At 28.2% G+C, this 11,387-nt stretch overlaps 1 long non-coding RNA gene across 1 annotated transcript; it reads left to right on the top strand.

Moving 5' to 3' along the window:
* The first annotated feature begins 2,211 nt into the window (after positions 1 to 2,211).
* On the top strand, positions 2,212 to 3,482 carry LOC141666496 (uncharacterized). The gene is made up of 3 exons (XR_012552246.1): positions 2,212 to 2,347; positions 3,072 to 3,177; positions 3,278 to 3,482. It is a non-coding gene; the product is annotated as an uncharacterized LOC141666496 (long non-coding RNA).
* The last annotated feature ends 7,905 nt before the right edge of the window (positions 3,483 to 11,387 follow it).

Below are 11,387 nucleotides of genomic sequence, written 5' to 3'. Positions count from 1 at the left end.
CACAGTGCAAATAACATGCTCGTAGGATATTCGGACAATGATCTAGTCGGGAAAACACACGACAAGAAAAACACAGGAGGACTGGTTTTTTATCTGAATAATAGTCTCATAATCTGGGTCTCTCAAAAGCAACAGTGTGTTGCATTATCAAATTACGAGGCAAAATTGATGGTTGCCACTGCAGCCGCATGTCAAGAGATTTGGTTGAAGAAACTATTGAGCAAAATAAAAAGAGAGGAAGTAGGATCAGTCTTATTGTACATCGATAACAATTCTGCTATGATTTGGCAAAAAACCCAGTGTTTCTTGATAGGAGCAAGCATATAGACGTACAATACCATTTCATCCGGGAGTGCGTGGAGAGAATGGAGATAATCATCAAGCATATAAACTTAGAGTTGCAATGTGCACATATAATGACATAGGGACTTACCATAGTAAAATTCGAAAGGATGAGAAAGTTTCTGGGCGTAAAGGAGTTAAACAAACAAGTTTCTTCTTAAGGGGTGATTATTGGATTTTCTTTAATATGAAACTTGTATTTATTTATTTATCTTGTGTTTAAATCAGTTGGATAGTACACTATATGGTTGAATAAGTCATTGCATGTTTGTTTTAATGTGTGTTTTAGTCAAGTGTTTGTGGAAAAGTTATAGGAGATGCATATTAGCAGTTAGAGTCATTGTGGGAGGAGGTTACTCTCTGTGATCCTAGTTTCTAGCCATTTTCTTATCTATAACTTGTATTTCGTACTATAAGGATTTGTAATAAACATAGCTTCCATGTAAAACTTTTGTCTCTCCGGTTGTACATTTAAACACCTATATATATACATATATTTTTTTGTTTTCTATACCATTATGGGTTATTGTTTTGCAAATTTCACACCAAAGCTACACCCCATCTCCATTAAAATAATAGAGGAGGAAAATTTTGGTAGAATTGAATAAGGAGCATTATCACTTAGAAAATCAATTCACTTCTCACTTTTATTTGAAAAATCACTAAAATCAAGAGGTATAATTGTTGAACTCTTATAAGATTAACAAAATATCTAACAAGAACAACACTAAATAATCAAATACAAATAAATCATGTTGGTCTTATGGACATGTGGGTTATTGGAGTAAGGATTATCTAGTAAAGGTCTATGAAATCTGGGGTGGTACTACAACTTGTGGATAACATGATTATTGGTGAGTTTATTGCCTCACAAGCCAAGGACTATATATTACCTACAAATATATACTACTTTTCAATTATCTATCACTGATGCCCGAGATAATATGTATATTTGGGTTGGTATTCCTCTCTTTATAGATAAGAATATTGCTAGTACTTAGAACATAAATTGCAGTATATTTTCCTATAGTGCATCATGTGTCTTATAATATTAAAAATATAATAAGCCTAAAATGTTTAGTTAAAAATATCTTTAAACTTTGGTTTAAATGTTGTACAACTGTAATTTTATACATATTTTCCTTTTTTTAGAAAAGGTTACTTATTAGTTTTATTAAGAATAATATTGTGCTTTTTTTTAATTATGAATGCTAAAGAAGAGAATATTTTAATTTAATATTAATGTTATTGCTTTAGAATAGAAAAATGATGTGGGCAACAAATGTAAAAGTGACAATTAAAATAGTATATATTCTTGCTTATAGGTGGATGCTTATAGGTGGAGACAAAATGATTAATTTCCATTTTAAACTTAAAGTGTTTTTTGTTGTAAATTTTATCAAAATAGTGTCTAAGAACTTCACATGTATATGTATAAAAGTTGATGGTGGTTATTTTTAAAAATTATTTAAAATTTTATTCTGACTAAATAAAATCAAAAAATTATACACATACTTTTTTGTATGTGATAGAAGTCAAAATAAGGTACATATAAATAAAAATATTCAATAATTTTGAATCTTTATTAATACGCACTTATTTTAAAGTATAACACTATTAAATAATAAATGATTAACAGTGCAAAAAAAATTACATCTACTATTAAATCAAATTAAAAATAAGAAAAAAATTAAAATAAGTAAAAATAATATAAAAATTCATTGTTATATCTAGAATGTTCTACCGCCTTCTCTAGACTTCTAGTCATATCTCTATGGTTCCATATTCATTTATAAAAAAATCCACCTTCACATTATATCAGTATTCCTCTTTTCTCTATTTTCTTTTCATTCTCTCTGTGATCTTGATCTTTGGTAGCAGTTTCCTTCTATAACCTTTTTTTCTCTAAGCTCCTATGACCTTCTTCTTTGTTTGTAAATGCCTTTTATATTAGATTAGGAAAAATAAATGAAAGATGTTTAGACAGAGGAATAAGTTTGAAAAGGTAAATCCCCATCTTTTTATGCTCTCTTGTTATACTATAGATCTGCTATTGTGTCTTTCATTTTTCATATGTTCTGGTCATCATGATCATGGCCAATTTGTTAATCTCTTATTATGTAGCTGAACAGTTTTTATTGGGATATTTTTGATGCTATGTGTATGTGCCTTTCAGATCTGAAATTTTAGTGGCATGGGTTGAAAATTCATTGTTATCCTGATTTTACTGGTAATGAATCTACCATTCAATTTATTGTGATATCTATTTTTAAGGTGTAGGCTACAGCAGTGGTTAATTGGTTGTGATGTTTACTGATTATGATTTAAATTTGATAATTTGGGGGGAGGGGTAATTGTTAGGAAAGTGGATGGGTACACCCCTGTTTTTTTGGTTAAAAAAATATGAGTGTTTATTCCCTTTACTTTATGGTTTGGTACTTGATCCAAAACTCTCTGTGTTATACATAATAACTCATCTTCTAGTATTTATTTATGGCCACATGCTAACAGCTCAAAATTATAAGCTTAACTTATTTTAATTCCTACATTGATAAAAACAAACCAATCAAATAACTAAATTATAAAATTTCCGTCCATGCACACATAGTAGACAAACCTTTCAAATTAATTTTATCACGAAATAATACATTTACTAAATATTTAATTAGCTTTCCATGTAATTTTAAATATTTTATTAAATAAATGTGTTTTTTGTTATATATTTGCAGCAAACAATGAAGAAAATGCTCCATGAATTTTAGATGCAAGACTAATATCTTTAGGTGGAAGCCTAAACCAACCGATTGGGTGCTCGTGGAAGGTCATCCTAGGAAGGTTGTTATTCATGCAACAACTATAATAACTTAATGTGACATTAGGTTTCTCTATACAATATTTACATAAATCTTTTTCTTTTGTACAACACTGTAATCAGATAAATGCTATCAGGCCATCTGTGAATCAAACAGAAGTCACTGCACTAGGTGCATTGCAAACTCTTGAAGATATCACCAAACTGAGTACAAACAGTATTCCAAAAATGCTCCATGTGAACCTGCATTAGTTTAAGATGAATTCGTAGCTGATCTGAACGCCCTTGTTCATTATGTTGCAACTGCTGAACTTGACGGTCAACTCTTCAAAAGGAATCTATAGGTCTATATTTTATATTGCATTTAATACTCAGTTTATTTTAGTTTTCATAATTTCAATAATAAATTAATATGTTTTTTTTTACAGGAAAATAAATGAATCAGATTTCAAGCACAAGAACAATACTCAATGAGGTGGAGAATATAATTCAAAAAAGTGAAGGAACAATGTCACACTATTTGAAGAAGAAAATGAAACAAAATGAAATATATGTTGAATAAGATTTGTAATTAAAGACTAATCATATTTTTTCTTGTACATATATAAGGGTTTCGGTCGCTTGTATTTTTGACACATCTGGAAATTTTGTTTATAATCTTAATTTAATTTATGATAAAGAAATTATCAAAAAATATGATTTTTCTAGTTTTTTTTTGGGATTTTATTATCTTCCAATATTTTTTGCAGATAATGAAATTAACTGAAATCAACCAAAATCTAGCAAATATGCAACAACGTTCCTAATTGTATATCTTGTGCTTTTAATTTGATGTATGCTTATTTTAATGGTAAGCATGTTTCTAGTAATAAGACTACTCCTCATCAGCATGTGAATAATAGGAAGCATGATAGGTCTAAGACTGTCCTAAGGCTAGAAAGGAGACATTTGACCTTGTAAACAGCCTTAACAAATTTCTATTTAGGCTCCTTTCTAGCCTTAGGAGGACTAGCAGTCTTAGACCTATCATGCTTCGTATTATTCACATGCTGACGAGAAGTAGTCTTATCACTAGAAACATGCTTACCATTAAAATAAGCATACATCAAATTAAAAACACAAGACATACAATTAGGAACACCACATACTATATGAGAGGGATTAACAATAGGAAAATTATGCATGGTAGGCGATATTTTTAAACTGAGATATTTTTAAAAAAAGCCATTTATAATATAAGTTACTTTTATTTTACGCTGGCTTATCTCTTTCCAGATTTTACTATGATTTCTTTTACTTGTACGTATAGGACCCCCATATTTTAGTAAAATTGTTAACACTACAACAAAATAGGCCAATTACGATGACCAACTTACGACGGAAAAAAATGCGCGCCCAACTTACGACGGAAAAAAGTAAAACGTCGTAAATATTTACGACGAAATCGAAAACCTTCGTAAGTTTAATATTTTATTAATAAAATTATGCACGACACGATTAAACAAAAATGAAAATTATTTGAATTTGCGACGATTTAAACATTTTGTCGTAAGTTAATTATTTTTATTAAAATTTTAAATTGAAATTGAATAAAAAAATATTTTATCTAAATTTACAACGAAATATTTTTGACAGAAAAAATAGGATCATCAAATTTACGACGGAAATTAAAATTCGTCGTAAGTTATCAAAGATGGAAATTTAACTTTTTCCCAAAACTTTTGGCGGGATAATAAAAATCATTTGAAGTTGCGACCATTTGAACATTTCGTCGTAAGTTAAATATCAAATTTACGACGAAAATTAAATTTCGTCGTAAGTTATCAAAGAGGGAAATTTAACCTTTTCCCCAAAATTTTGGCGGAAAATTTGACTTTTCTCAAAATTTTGGCGATAAATTTGACGTGTCTCAAGTTAGCACATGATTTTTGATAATTTCAATTTTTAAAAAATATTATTTCATGATCCAGCCATATTAATGTCAATATTTATTTGTTTGGGTGACATTTCAAAAATTTCAGAAAAAATTATATATTTTGATAAAGTAATTTACTATGAAACATTGATTATATCTCTAATATATATAAATATATATTGTCATCGATACGGTTTATCGATGAAAAATCAAACCATATATATACCATATTAATGTCAATATATAATATTGACTAGTTAGGTGTACTAGTCGAGCTCATGTTTGACTATTAAAATGTCAAACTAAATATTATTATATTGATATAAAATTTTGGTTACATCACTAAAATATATACATATTGACATCCATATAGTTCGATCGTTGAAAAATATTTTTAAATTAATTGAAATACTAATTCAGGATTCAACACTAGTTAGCTGCACTAGTCAAACTGAAGCTTGACTGTTAAAATGTCAAACCAAATAAAATTATTTTGATATGAAATTTTGGTTATATCATTAATATATATATATATGTATATATATATATAGATAGATAGATATCTATTGACATCCATATGGTTGAATCGTTGAAAAATATCTTTTAAATAATTGAAACACTAATTCAAGATTCAACATTAGTTAGTTGTACTACTCAAACTAAAGCTTGACTGTTAAAATGTTAAACCAAATAAAATTATTTTGGTATGAAATTTTGGTTATATCACTAATATATATATCTATTGACATCCATACGGTTGGATCGTTGAAAAATATTTTTAAAATAATTGAAACACTAATTCAAGATTCAACACTAGTTAGCTGTACTTGTCAAACTGAAGCTTGACTGTTAAAATCTCAAATCAAATAAAATTATTTTGATATGAAATTTTGGTTATATCACTAATAAATATATCTATTCACATCCATACAGTTGGATCGTTGAAAAATATTTTTAAAATAATCGAAACACTAATTCAAGATTCAACACTAGTTAGTTGTACTAGTCAAACTCATACTTGACTGTTAAAATGTCAAACCAAATAAAATTATTTTGATATGTAATTTTGGTTATATCACTAATATATATATCTATTGACTACCATACGGTTGGATCGTTGAAAAATATTTTTAAAATAATCTCAACACCAATTCAAGATTAAACACTAGTTAGATATACTAGTCAAATTGACGCTTGACCGTTAAAATGGCAAACCAAATAAAAATCGTTTAATATGAAATTTGGGTTATATCACTAATAAATATGTCTACTGACATCCATACAGTTGGATCATTGAAAACTATTTTTAAAATAATCGAAATACTAATTCAAGATTCAACACTAGTTAGTTGTACTAGTCAAACTGAAGCTTGACTCTTAAAATGTCAAACCAAATAAAATTATTTTGTTATGAAATTTTGGTTATATCACTAATATGTATATATGTTAACATCCATATGGTTGGATCGGTGAAACATATTTTTAAAATAATCGAAAAATTAATTCAAGATTCAACACTAGTTAGCGCTATACTAGTCAAACTGATGCTTGACTGTTAAATTGTCAAACCAAATTATATTATTTTGATATACGGTTGGATCGGTGAAACATATTTTTAAAATAATCGAAAAATTAATTCAAGATTCAACACTAGTTAGCGCTATACTAGTCAAACTGATGCTTGACTGTTAAATTGTCAAACCAAATAATTTTTTTTTGATATGTACCTTTTGTTATATCATTATTATATATCTATTGACATCCAAATGATTGGATCGATGAAAAATATTTTTAAAATAATGGAAACACAAATTCAAGATTAAACATAGTTAGTTGTACAAGTCAAACTCATGCTTTATTGTTAAAATGACAAACCAAATAAAATTATTTTGATATGTAACTTTTATTTTATCACTAATATATATATCTATTGACATACATACGGTTAGATCGATGAAATGTATTTTTAAAATAATCGAAACAAAAATTAAGAACTAAACACTGGTTAGTTGTACAAGTCAAACTAATGCTTGACTGTTAAAATCACAAAGCAAATAAAATTATTTTTATATGTAATTTTGGTTATATCACTTATATATATATATATATATTGACATCAATACCGTTGAATCGATGAAAAGTATTTTGAAAATAATCGAAACAACAATTGAGGATTAAACACTAGTTAGATGTACTAATTTAATGTTTGACTGTTAAAATGGTACACCAAATAAAATTATTTTGATATAAAATTTTGGTTATATCACTAATATATATATCTATTGACTCCTATAATATAAGTTATAATATGTACTAATCATCTATTGGTCATATTGGTGCTCAATACTCTTTCATTTCGGGATAGATTATCCAAAGGCATTGCGAAATATATATAAGGAAGTTTTTTATTTTAATAAAAAGCTATTTATATAAAAATAAATTAATATTGAAATATATATATATATGTTATTATTATTATTTCTCAAAGTTAATAGTATACTTCAAGAGTCAATTTTATATTTTTATAGAAATAATATATTTCATAATAATTTGTAAAATATTTATGTATCAAAAAAGTGACATCTAATTTTTCTAATATATTTTTTTAAATAATCTTTTTAACGATCCAGCCATGTAAATGTTAAGATTTATTTATTTTAGTCATATACACAAATTATCAAATATAAATATACGATTATATATATTTATATTTAAAATAATTATCAATTTTTAATCTATTTAAGTTTTAATAAAATTTTATTGAGTTTCCGATTTTTCCAAAAAAAACACCCTGCCTTTGAGAAACTAGGGATTTTTGTCCGCGCTACGCGTTCTAAATATAATTAATTTTTTAAAAAATATTAAATAATATAAAGAGAAATGTTTACGTAACTTTTCATTTGAACACTAACACAACATTACTCTTTTACGAAAAAAAATTACGCAAATATACTTTTTCACATATGTTAGAAAGATATATGTTGCGTTGTCATAATTATTTTTTAAAACATAATTAACTAATTTTAAATTTTGTTTGTTATAAATTCAGACCATGTTTCACTTTTTTTCTTATGACATAGATTAATTTTAAGGTATATTACAATTTTATGAAGGAAATGATCTAAATATAATTTAATTAGTTAATAAAAAATTAAAATAATCTCAACAATATGTAAATTGTAAAATTTAATTTAATAAACTTTAAAAAAATTCAATAATATGTATATTTTAATATTTTATTTAAAAGAATTTAAATTTATATTTTAAGATTAGATATTTCATACCCAACATGTCTTTAACAATGTATTCGGTTTAGGCATATTGAACAATACCGTTAACCGTCAACAAAACATAGAACAGAGCTCCGCAGAGGGAGGATCGATGACTACTACTTCAAATCACGGAAACCAACCCTCTAAATCAGAAGATTATGAAATTTTTTTGGAGGTTAGTAACCCCATCCATCCATGTTTTAGTTGTTGTCAATTGGTTGTAAAGTTCAAGGTGAGTAGATTGATTAAGACTTTAATTTTCATTCAAATATAATTTTTCAGTATATATAATGCTCCATTTGTATGTATAAGAGTATTCCATGTATTGATGTTGATTGCATATTTTAGTTTGGAGTCATATAGACAATGATTTGATTTCAAATTGATATAATTAGTTCACCGATGGATGCATGTACTTCTGTAGAGCCAATTGTTAAGATTTCCAATAGTAGATTATTCACGATTTTATTAAGATTTCTGCATGAACTGTTTTGGATTGAGTTTTAAATTTGAATGTTCAGGAACTTAAGAGAAAGCACGACTCATGGAATGTTGACTGGGATATGGGTAAATATGTTACACAATGTTTTTCATTGCTTGTTGGAAGCTGAATTAAAAATTTAGGTATATATGATTAATCAATGTTAAATGTAGGTAGATGACGAAAACCGTTAGGCAGTTTTGTTTCTGCAAATGTGGAGAGAGATGAGGACGGAGCATTTGTAAGTGTTTGACTGATTGTATTTGAACGTTATTAAGAAGTTGAATTTATATCGTACCTGACAGCATCATTTATCCAAAATTGCAGAGGGTTCCGTCTAGCTTTATTGATAAATTCCGGAGTAAACTTCATTCCCAATTGCACATAAAGTGCAAGACAATTGTTTGGAATGCGAATTATTATAAGTATCGAAAGAAAATATGCGGCCTTCAAGAATTTATGAGATATTATGATTTAAAGATGTATTCTGTTGTTGTTTTTGAATATTATGGGTATGGCAACTTTTATGTCCAGTGTTTCAACCATATGGCTGTTTCGATTACACATTCCTCAGTTGAGCCAATATTTTTTTCAATAAAGAGAACTATAACAATTGGCTGATGGATTAGTTTATATATTGTCGTAATCATGATGTTACTGAGAGGTACCTTGCTTGTATTCACTACAATTCTATAAGACTTTATTCTGAACAATCCTTGATGTTGATTAGACAATACTCAAGTATGGAGGACTTGGATAATATGGCGATCACTCTCTCTATCTATACATTTATTATTTCCCTCATATTTATAAACATTGGGTTTATTTATCTTAAATCTAATACTCAATGTGCTCAATTGAACAAGAACTGCCTACTGATTTGGAAAATTTGTATAAGCGATGGAAAGGATTATCCAGGATCTGTTTGAAGCATGGCTGCAGAAAATGGGATGTAATCATGCATTGGGTTGAAGAAAAGTGTTGGTTAGGGAAAGGATGGTCTGGAGTTCTGAAGGAGTTGGATATCTGCGCAGGTGATGTTATAGCTATAAATATGGCTCAGGAGCTACCAGAAATTGTTCTACTTTATATTTTTAAAAAGAAAGAAGTGGAAGCTGAGAAAACAGAAGGTATCTCACAATCTTTTGATATTACTATGCGGGTGCAACACTTTATTTGAAACATCAGTTTTTAATACCTAGAAGATACAAATATATTTACTAATAAATTTAAATTGGATAATTAACAAACAGGGGATAGGAATGGAAAAAGATCGTTTTATAAGATTTTTTTTAGGGCCCTTTAAAGCTTGGATATCTTGTGAGTAACCTATTGTTTTTTAAAATACTCTTGTATCTTTTTAGTAAATGATCAATAATTCTTTTATGTTTTAACATTGTAACAGACAATCCCGAGATTTTTAGGCCAGGAGACTGAAAAGTAGCTCCTTGGTGTTGAACATATTGTAATCAATGGGATTCTGTGGGATGTGAGATACGATGCTAAATTAAGAATAATTTATGGGCTAAAACAACTAATTAAGTATTTTGGTCTTGTGGAGAATGATATGATATTATTTAGTTTTGATGTGAATGGTGAGTTTTGTGGAAGGATTTTTATGTGTGAAGGAAAGGAAATTACACGTTCCACAGCGGAGAGTAATGGGAGGAGAAGGCCTAGTGGCAAATTTTTTCTCTTTGAAGATAATGTGACATATTCACCTGTTGAGATTGGTATGCCATATGTTTTGTTTCCTTATTTACTTTGCAGGCACCTTTTACATAGGCATTGGTCGTGATTTTAATATTGTATTATATCTGTACTTAGAACAAAATGTTGAAATTGTGGATGTGTCAACTAAAATGGAGGTGGAAGGATATGATAACCCTGCAGAGGACAATACTGGAATACAGAATATGGAGTTGAGGGAAAATAACAATCCACATGATGCGCAAGTTGCAATGAATCGTTAGTTTTCTAAATTATTGGATGGAAGTCTCTTGAACTCTAAATGTCATGGAGCGGTTAATAATAATATATAAGACTATAATATAACTATTTCGAATACCTTGTTGTATTATGGTCAGGAACAGACTGATCAAATTATGCTAACATATTCAACTGTTGTGCATCACATTCCTAGAACTATAAGATTTCAAGATCAAATATGGAAAAGTGGAGACATGGTGAATTTCAGAACGGGCCAAGGAGTTTGGGATACAAAAATAGTTTTAACGGTACAGCTGCCAGATTTTCACGTGGATGGAGCAAATTCAAAGATCTTGACTTAAAGGAAGATCATAATCCGTGCTTCACATTATAGCAAGACAGTGTTGTTCCAACTTTTAACATTGAAATCAATCCTCCCAATTAGTAATTATCCTCCATATATTTCATAGGATCTGATTATGCTACTTTACAGTATCAAGGTAGTTTGGAGACTGAGTTTTGATATTCTGATGTTGTTGGAATACTCTTTATATCAATTTGAACGTGTTCCATGTGGTTATGCTTTAAATTACATTGAATGATGTTGTAATTTTGTGTTTGCATATGCGACTTAAG

This window comes from Apium graveolens, chromosome 6 (assembly GCF_009905375.1).
Source record: "Apium graveolens cultivar Ventura chromosome 6, ASM990537v1, whole genome shotgun sequence".
NCBI classification, from domain to species: Eukaryota; Viridiplantae; Streptophyta; class Magnoliopsida; order Apiales; family Apiaceae; genus Apium; species Apium graveolens.
The sequence above is the reverse complement of the archived record's forward strand: the minus strand, read 5'-3'. Positions and strand labels throughout refer to the sequence as shown.